Source organism: Zingiber officinale, chromosome 9A (assembly GCF_018446385.1).
Source record: "Zingiber officinale cultivar Zhangliang chromosome 9A, Zo_v1.1, whole genome shotgun sequence".
Classification (NCBI taxonomy): Eukaryota; Viridiplantae; Streptophyta; class Magnoliopsida; order Zingiberales; family Zingiberaceae; genus Zingiber; species Zingiber officinale.
The window spans coordinates 38,234,182-38,245,226 of NC_056002.1; positions in this window are offsets into that span (position 1 = coordinate 38,234,182).

The following is an 11,045-nucleotide window of genomic DNA, read 5'->3' on the forward strand; positions in this document are numbered from 1 at the left end:
GGTTCCGGATCTCAAGAGTATCAAGATAGATACTCCTCTAGAAGTATCCACACGAACACGTAGGTGGAGAAAACCACACAAAAAGGTGTGCTAGCACCTATGTGTGGTTCGGCCAAGTTGAGGAGGAGAGGGAGAGGGAGAGAGCTCCAAGAGGAAGAAGAAGGAATAATGCACTTGAATGAGGAAAATCAAATTCATTCCCATTCAAAAGTGGCCGGCCATATTCAAAGTGTAACTCCCAAAAATTGCATTAAGTGCAATTAATGTGAAGCTATTAAAGAAAATGGCTTTGTAACTTCCATAAGGTGGCACCCATGATGATGTGGAGTAACATCATTGGTCCACATCAATGCCAACTCACCAATGAGGTGGCATAAAGTCAAGTCAAACTTGACTTTTAATCTTCCTCTCAAGTCAAGTCAAACTTGACCAAATCTCTTCCATGGTTGATCTAATCTAACCATTTGATTCAAGCCAACTTAATATAATGAATCTAATTCATTAAATTAAGTTGATTTAATGAGTCATAATCTAAATTAGACTCATTGAATACATGAATCCACTTGAGTCCAACTCAAGTTAGCCCAATTAGGATTACTCTTAATCCAATTTGATTCATCAAATGAATCTAATACTCTTGGTTCATCATATGAACCTAATCTCCATCTAATTGTCCTTAGTGTGTGACCCTATAGGTTCTTGTAACGTTGGCAATACCCTAAACCCATTTAGGAGCATAAGTAATGAGCGGTATCTAGCAACACATCATTACTACCCAAGTTACAAGAATGTTGAGATCCAACATCACCTTGTGATTACTAATTGTGACTCCTCATAATATATGACAAGTATCCTTCTATCCTAGACATCTAGATTGGTCAATGTGAGGCATAGATCGTGTCATCCTCTGACCAATCTAAATCTTGAACTTCAAGTAGACTCACTAAATCAAATGAGCTCAATATCCTATATTGACTCATTTGGGCATGGCCATGCACTTCGTGGTCTCACTCTATCAAGAATACCGATGTCTCTCCCGTCATATAGGAGGGATAGATCCCATCTACATCACTCACATCCCTCTGCATAATTTTTTATATACCTAGTAATCGCCTTTATAGTCCACCCAGTTACGAGTGACGTTTGACGAAACCAAAGTACATAACTCCTTATGTAGGGAGATATGGTGACTTCAAGTCTAAGGACTAGTAGTCATACTAATAGACACATGAGAAAGTATATGACACTCATATAACGATCCATGATACTTTCTCATGGCGGGTCATTCAGTATACATTCTCTAATGTATACCCATGTGTCAACTTGATATCTCTATATCCATGACTTGTGAGATCAAGTCATCGAGTTGACTTACATGCTAGTCTTATTGCATTAACATTGTCCCTGAATGTTAATACTCGACTAGGAATGATTAAGAGTAGTGTTCCCTATATCATCTCACTATCGATTCAACCAATCGATTGATATAGGTAAGAACCTTCTACTCAAGGACGTTATTATACTTAGTTTATTTGGCACCAATACAAGTAAGTATAATAACCAAACAAATGCCTTTATTAATATAAAAATATGATACAATAAGTCCATAATACAATCATCAAATGATTGGCTCTAGGGCTCTAGCTAACAATATTGACTTGTATCTATCGGCGTTCGTGCCAACGCAGTATCTCCCTTGGTGAATTTCTCAAGAATTTTATCCACGTAATGGGACTGACTAAGAACAAGTCCTTCTGTTGTTCTAAGAATTTTGATTCCTAGAATCACATCAGCTAGACACATGTATTTCATATCAAATCTTGAGCTCAGCATACCTTTTGTGGAGTTACATTAAACCTTGGAACCAGCCCAGCGGAGCCACGACCGAGCAGATTACAAGCAAAGCGGAGTTCGGGCGGTAGGTGGTTGGCTGAGCGGCCATCCCGCTTGACCTGTGAACGATAATGTCCGGACGACTGATGGTTGGCCGAATGACTCACCCACTCGGCCCAATAACGGACAAAAGGAGGATCTGTGATATCCTTCTGGAAGCTCATGCCACTAACAAGTGGTATGGTCGGCGGTATGGTCAAGCAGTGGATCGTACGACAGAAGCTTCCACTGTCACGTTAGAAATATGCTCGGGTCGTTAAGGTATGGTATCAGGGACACTTTCCTGACATGTCTTTTCAAGAGATGCTTTGAGAAGCGTGCATGCCTCGAGGAGCGTGCACGCCCCCCCCCCCCCGGAAGCCCTATATAAAGGGCCCCAAGCTTCAACGGAGGTATGCTAATTTTTACTATAGCCACACTGTTACTCTGTTACTCCGCTTTCTTGCTTGCACATCATCGGAGACTGACTTAAACGTCGGAGGGTCATTGCCGGGGAACTCCTCCCTGCTCGGCACTAACGCTGTTGTGGTTGCATGTTCCTCTAGCACGGGGTCTACGTACGATCAACAAGAACGCCACATTTTCAGCACCCATCACCTCGACTCTCGGACAAAATCAGATTGCTATGCTCATTTGTTTGCTCATGAAGGATTATAAGATAAAAAATACAATCTTGTGGCTGAGGTGAAGTTTTATGGGAAAGAAACAAAACATGGGGGGCGAATCCTCTGGTCCACAAAGGCTGGATCAATTCATGATCCAGCCTTTACATTGGTGGGAGGCAATGACCCCCACCTGTTAATAGGTGGGGGCCCATTGCCCCCTACCAATTCTCTTATCCCGGTCCAGGAACGAACCAAGACAAGGAGACCAGAGGATCCCCTACGGATGCAAAAGTCTAGCACGTGCTAATAGATTTTACCAAGTTAATATTAAATTATCTTCCTCTTGGCTATCATAATGCTAGTTTGAGGATGAATTTTTTTTTCAATTTGAGGAGGAAGATATAGAAGATTATTATTATTTTTTTTTGGTAAATTGTAATTTTTGGTAATTTTTATATATATTTTTTGATATTTTAGATATTATGTAATTTTTATCTTTTATCTTTTTTTATTTTTTAAATTTCTTTAGAAATTTTAGGATTATGATTGTATTAATAATTTTTTTATTTTTTTAGAGCTTTTTTATTTCTTTACATTTTAAGAATTGAGTGCATGTTAGGATTTATTTTCTTATTTTTTTTCAGTCTTAAAATTTGAAGTGATCGTTTACTTGATGTTTCAAAAGAAGATTTTGATTTTAATAATAATTTTTTACAGGGCCATTTATTTTCTTATTTTATGATATTTTTTTTAAATCAATAAGTTTTAAGAAATTATTTTTGACCTTACAATTGAACAACAGAATTAATATAGTTAATAGAATAATTGTTATTATGTCTAATGTCAACGTCTTGACAACTCTTATTGAACAACTCTTTTTTTTCTATAGAAATGTTTGAAACTCTCAAATAGGATCATTAAATCATGGAAGACAACGTTGTGGTTTGAGTCCATTTTTCCTTTCGAAAAATGTGTGGATCCTACACAAGTGCGTAGCGATGAAGCAGACCTACGATTGGATAATGCTCGGACTCTCTCATTTATCAATTCATGAGGGTTTTACTTTGGTCCAGCCGACAAGGTGTATAAGTTTCTTGTCTTATGTGTTGAAAAACACAATCAATAACATATTTTGAAAATCATTAATGGGATTATGCAAAAATGTGATGTACCCGAGGTAATCAGCCCCAGTCAGTCAGTCGGCTGGAGTTTATCAGCCTATAGACAAGAACATTCTCTTTAGCCTATCTGGACGAACTCTCTCGACCCATAGGCTTCCACCCAAGCGGAAGCATTCTCATTGAGCTATTCTCTTCGGCCTCAAACCATTGACTACCCTACGGTCCATAACCATCCGTGACAAGATTGTATACACCGTACGACTGCATCACTGTCCCCCTAGCTAGCGGTCCATAACCGTGAACATTACAGCTAATTTTTAGCAAACGGTGATCCTTTGTTACATGAAAAAGTCAAACTGAAAGGAGTGACAAACGCGGGATTGGTGACAAATATTTTTCAGTGAAGGGTGTAGCTTCTTGTAAGAGAAAACGGGTAACAGTGTATCGGAAAAAATCGTTACTCCGATGGAGTATCATATCCGGTGAACTTTGTAACTTATATTGTACACGGAATAGGTGATCAAAGAAAACCTAACAAATGTAGCTCTGAGGCTACTTCTTCTCAGGTGAACAATGTAGTTTATGCCTCCGATGGTTTCCAAGAGGCAGCTTAAGGATGATGTAACATCCTAAATTTCATGATTTGAAGTCCTAAAAGATCTTATTAAAATCTAGGAATGTTTTAGAAAAATTCTAGAGATTTTTAGAGTATTTTTATATAATTTTTGAAGGTCGTTTGGTATTTTTACCAAAAGAAAGAAGTTTTAACAAAAAAATGTCCAAGCCAAGGCTCGAACCGGCAACCCCTGACCCGAGCAAAACCCAACTAACCAACTGGGCTAGCGGTTATTAGTTAATCAAATAAAGGGAGAATTTTATTTAAGTAGTAGAAGTTAATAACAAAAAATAATAGGGAGAAAAATGGTTGCAGCCGGGATTCGAACCCGCGACTCCAACCATGAGCCAAGCCACAGCTGACCAAGTGCTCCAGCCGTCGGTTCTACTTAGAAAAGGTAGGAGATTTATTTAAAGCAGTAACAGAATATTAAGGTTATAAGAGGAGAACTTAGGGCTTGATTATTTACCCGTGACCTAATTTCTTACCTCTCCTTCCTCTTCTCTCGCGACGGCGTCGGCAACTCCTCTCGGGCGAAAACGCAGCAAGCAGCTGGCGTCTCCGGCGGCCGGCAAGCATCCCTCTCCGTGAAGTCTTCGCACCGTCGAGCTCCTCTCGTCGAGAAGGAAACCGTGAGCACGAGGGAGAGGCCACAATCATGCAAGCCTCCGAAACCCTAGAGTCCTTCCCTTCCAGCTGTGAGTTCAAGAAACCGAGGTAAGTTGCTCACACACCTGCGGTAAGAGTAGTTCCGACTTCGTTTTGATGTTTCCTTGTTTGTTCAAATTTCTGCCATGAAGTTTTTTTGGGTTTTGTTTGCTGCCGGGAGGTTAAAGGAAGAAAGGAAAAGATTAGTTAAGTTTCAGCAAGTGGGTTGATCCCTTCAGGTTTTGAAATTGGTTGGGACCTTGATATGCATGCTCGGTTCGTGTGGAGTTTTATAGTTTCCAAATTCTGTTGTTCTTTTATCGTTTTCTTTCCTTGTTGCTGTCAATTGAGGATTTTGCACCAAGTCTAGGATGACAAAGGGATATTGATTGTACTGGACCACTCTGGACATACAGTTATTGACCTAACCAATTGGGTCTTGGTTGCCATTGTCCTACTGATGGAATCTTGAGTGGGTTTTTGAGGTAGGATAATTTAGTTATTTGGGAACAGCATCTTGGTATCTAAATGGTGTTTTCAACTTTCGTATGTGTCTTTGAAGCAACCCATTTTGTGTCACTTGCATGTCCCTGCTACTCATGCTAACAGCCTGCTGGTTTAGCTCTTTTGAGCAAGTAGTTTTTATTTCATTTGTCACAGTGATGAGTAGTTTCGGATTCCTTTATTTACTGTCATGAATTGAAGTTTCATATTCCAGTTTCCGTTTGTTAAAGAAGAGGAGAAGGGATTTGAATGGATTTAGCATGCTGTTTAGATTTTTCTCTTGTTGTTTAGTTTTCATTTGCTGTTAGTAAAGCATGAGCAGATTTCTTTTCCATTGCTAATAGAAGTGCAGTTTTCTAGCTTTATCTTAGCTATTTGTAAGCATGAGCAGATTTCTTTTCCATTGCTAATAGAAGTGCAGTTTTTCTAGCTTTTCCTTAGCTATTTGTAAGCATGAGCAGATTTCTTTTCCATTGCTGATAGAAGTGCAGTTTTCCTTTCCTTGCTACCTTATTTAGCATGAACACAACATATATGTGTGTGGTGCATTTTCCTTACTTAAACAAGCACGAACGGTCTTTATTTTTAGCACCTTTGTGTAGGTTCCAGCCTAGCATTAAGCCTTCAGTTTTAGTTTAGCTTTTAGTGCTACTAACATTTGTTCCAGATTCCTGAATTAGCATTTCAGTTTTCGCCTTTAGTTTAATTGATGTTTTAGATCTTTCCGTTGTAAGTTTTAAGCATGCAAATTTAGTTTTCAGCCTTTAGCTATTTACAGTTTCAGATCTCAGCCTGTTCGATTCCTTTATTATTAGATGAGCATGAGATATTTCTTTATTAGAGATATTAACAAGTATAAAAAAGACAAAGAGAAGAAAGAAAAAGGCTAAGGCCTTAAGTAGATCCCAAAGTCAAGACTTTAGAGATTTTGGCACACAAGGTGCTAAAGAAAATGCCGAGGCATTATATAGAAGTATTAAAAGATAACAAGTATTTTACTTTTATCAGTGGCACTGTGCGGGACTCTCAGTTGTCCTTGGGTTGGGCTCCCATAGTCGTCCCTACACTACAACAAAAACCTTCATAGACATCGGTTTTCCACCGGTGTCTATTTCATTTTCGACCGATGTCTATGAAGTCGATGTTAAAAGTCTGCCATTTTAGACATCGGGTTAAAACCGATGTAGTATCACTTAACGACACCGGTCTTCGAATCGGTTATTAACCGGTGTAGTATCACTTAACGACACTGTTTCATCAACGGTGTAAAATCGATGTAATATTGTATGTTAATAACACCAGTTTTGGCAACGGTAAATGACCGATGTAATATTAGTTAATAACACCGGTTTTGCAGCGGTGAAAACCCGATGTAATATGTATATTTTTTAACAGCACAAATTTGATTTCCGAAATAATGAAAAACCGACAATAATAAAAAAAATACACAAATATTCACAAATTATACAAATATTCTTCATTCAACAATATCCATAAAATACACAAATATTCACAAATTATATAAATAATCTTCTTACAACAATATCCATAAAATACCCAAACATTCTTTTTACATCAAAAGCTAGCTAATAAATATCAAAATCAAGGTAGAACATTCTTTTAATAACACATCAAGGTAGAACCGCACTTCAAATGTAATCTAGCATGCATTCAGCCCACTCGAACCGCACTTCATCAATTTCAACTCTGGAGTACTTGAGATTTGTAAACTGTAAAAACACATAAATAATATAAACTTCATCCAGAAGAAAAACTGCATTGGAACCAAGTGCTTTGATTTTACCATCAGTTGAAGTTGAGAAGAAAAACTTCACAGATAGAAATAATGAAACACTAGAAATATATAATTCTGTTTCTGTCCAGTATACTGTTTCTGTCCAGTTGAAGCATCCCACACCTATTCATCATGCAACAGAACCTGTTAAGAACATACAATTCTTCTTGTACAATCTTCTGACTGATCAACCACATGGTTTTACTCACTTTAATTGCCTTGTCATCGCCGTAAGTGATTATCGAGAGAGTCTTCTTAGGATAGGAAAAGGAAATGTCATTAACACTGCCTATATGAGCATCAATCTGCAGAACAAGATGCTATCATCATCATCATATATATGGTTGCCAAACACCATAACTATTAACTGACCTCCAAATATTGTCGTAATTCTTCATTTAGATTAAAAGCATAGAATTGAGATGTAAATAACTTAGACATCAATTTTGACGAGCTGGTCTCAACATGCCATTGGCGATAAAATACTTACCAGGTCCTTAACAAGTCAATGGAGAGCCTTTTAAATAATGGATTTGAACCATGCCATTTGACATCATGTCGCTTCCATGATTTGTGAGAAGGGTAAGGGTGCGCTTGTTTTCTGGAAAGGAATATGAATGGTAATGAAAATGATTATGGTAAAAGATGAATATGTTCATTCTCAGTGTCCCTGTTAATCTGTCCCAAGAATATGAATGGTAATAAAAATAAGAATAATAGAAATGTGATATGAGAATAGAAAGATTTTTATACCCCATTTTGCTAAGTAATCCCATATTTGGAAGATTGATTCCGCTGAATCCATCACTACTTACTCAAATCAAGCACCGTTATTCCATTTTTTTTTTCCTATTGCTCTTTTCATACCATGCAACCAAGTACCTCTAAGTAAACACTATAAATGGGAGACTTTCCTTGTCCAATCAAAGTACATAATAGGAAGCAATTATGTAACAGTGACGAAGCCAGACTATTGTATTTTTTACGACAAATTAAAATTTAGTTCAATTTAATTTATTATTATTATTATTTATTTTAATTATAATTTTAAAAACTATTTAAATGTTTTAGCTAATTATCAATGGAAATCAACTTTTATACAAATAATTTAAATGCAACTCAGTTGGGATATACTAAATATATAAAACTAACCAAACTCAATTAGAAACCAAATGCTAGTTATAAAAGAAGTATCCTTTTAAATACATCATGCAACACATCCTGTCCGATCCTGATTAAGAATTGAGATTTGTCTACAAAGTAGCAAACAGGAACTAGGCAAACAAATACAACGCACAATGAAAAATAATCAGAAATGAATTGTAAAAGTTAAATAGGAACAAGAAATATATAGTAATTTCCATGAAAGGGGCAAATATAATCAGGATACATGTATATTAGTATTTCTCCTATTCACTCAGCACCAAAACCATTTTCTTGTTTCAAACAGGAGCTGAAATTAACCACAACCAAACAACTTAATAGACCAAACAAAACATTCATGATGTCATGAAGCAGTAACAATCAAAGGATAACCTAAAGAATGGGAAACAAGGAAACTATTTTACAATTTATTAGTTAAAAAAATATGCACTGAGTCCATAAATATTTTTTACTAAATTTTTTTAGCATGAATTTTTTGATATAACAATCCTGTACTTATATTATAGAACAATTAATTTGCTTTCATTATCAGTCATATGAATGCCTGAAGCTGCTAAGCATTAATGCAGAATAAATTGGAATTGTGCAAGTACAGAGCTTACTCTTCTCTGTAAAATTCCACGAGTATATGCTACTGCCATGACTAGAATTGCCACTCCAGGAAGATAAACCCACCCAGGACGCCTCCCTCCACAACATGTAAGACAAATCGATAGAGTGAGAGATCGAAGGGGCTGCTTCCTTCGGATCCTTATCCTGGCAAAGCCTGACCTCTATTCTCTTCGATTCTTCGTCGTAATCAATCCAAGAATGCAATTTTTCTCCTCTGCTGAGGATGAGAAGCAAACCATCGTCGGAAAGAATCCACAACTAGAAAAAATCTACACTTAACAATCGACAAGAAGAAGTCACAAATCAGAATTACATGGAGGAAACTAGAAAAAACTAGTTTTACATAAGTTTGGTGTCACGTGTACCTGCAAATTATGAAGTTCAATTTCTCCATTGGATGGCCAACTTGAGTATAGTTTATTTGATTCTATTGACAAAGGTGGTTCACTGTCAATGGTCGTGTACTGCAGTATTCGCTCAACAGATATCATTAGATTTTCAAGTTGACAGAGATTCCTTATGACCCAAGTTAGTACCTTATTAAGATTAAGTCCATATGTGACAGCAAGGCCAGAAATACCTGAGAGGAAGAGGATGCCAACCCAAAATGGTAGAAATTAATATCACATGTACTTGAATAACATAGAATTGAACTGTCTGCTAGGAAATTACCAGGGTCAATCACCCCTCTTGGCATGGAGATTAGGAAAAGTAAAGAAAAAGCAAACACAACTGATGACAACATATCCAAACGAAGGCAAAGCCATTGCATTGCAGCGGCTGTGTGAAACTTTGGTCTAGAAAACTGATCTGATAGGTTGAAATTAGTGTTTATAAATCTTTGATTCTGATCAAAGCTTCTAATAGTAGTTGATCCAGACAGGGATTCCGAGAAATGTTGTATGATTGGAGCTTTGCAAACACCATTCAACCTAGACAGTTCTCGGGTTGTACCTATGTAATAGTTCTTTGACAATAGAAGGGAAAATACATGATCAGCAAGCGAACATTAATGAGAGGAAATAACAGCATATCAGAGTTATTGAAATTGTCATCGTTGTGATTAACCTAAATCTGATGGAAAGAACCTGGGCTTGGTGCCGAAGAATCTGACTGGTTTCCAGTAAATCATAAGCCCGGAGCTCTCGTTCGCCGCACGCGTCACCCTCACCTCCGAGCTATTCATCTCAGCATCGCCATAGAGGGCAAACTCCGTGGCGAAGCTCCGATTTTTCCCCGACCCACCGAAAGAGAAGAAGAGAGCATTACCTTCTCCATTCAATGCGCAGTTCCCAGGTGACAAGGGGGCGACAAGCAGAAGGATGATGGCGAGAATGAGAGCGGAAGCAGTCGAGGATGTCGTCATTGGAAAGATCCCTAGGCGAGGTGCAAAATGTGCAGACGACGAAGAAGCAGAAACCCTAAGCACCAGGAAGCATGAGGAAAGGACGGAGAAACCAGAAACCAAAAAGCATGAGGAGAAGAAACCCAAAGAGATGGAGCAACCCGCGAGAGGGCAAAGACGGAAGGGAGAGGAGAAGAGAAGGGGAAAGAGGATATGGATGTGGTCGTTTTCCACAGACCTCACAAGGGAGTCGTGTGTTGATCTTAATCGGAGAGGAAGGGGGCGTCGATCTAGCAAGGGGAAGGACGGCTAGGTTTAGGTTTGGAGGGAAGTGTTGTAAATTTTGGCTAAGTATGGGTGGAAAAATTAAATTATTTTATTTATCATAGACACCGAGTTTTAAAAACCGCTGTTAAAATCGGTGTCTATTAACGAAAAAAAAGGCGCTCATAGACATCGGCTAAAAAACTGATGTCTATGAGCGAAATTCAGCGCTCATAGACATCGATTTTGGGAAAAACAGGTGTAAAATACTCAAAGACATCGGTTTTTGCTTAAAACTGTTGTTGTTCCACTGATGTCTATGAGGGATTTTGTTGTAGTGCTAGGTTTAGATAACCTAGTAGTAACGGCACAGCCGACGGTCGACGGTCGACGACCCGAGGGTCGCCAAATGGGCCGCCAAATGGGTCGGGTCGTTACAAAAGTAAAAGCACAGTTGTCGGGCCCAAGAGAAGTTGAT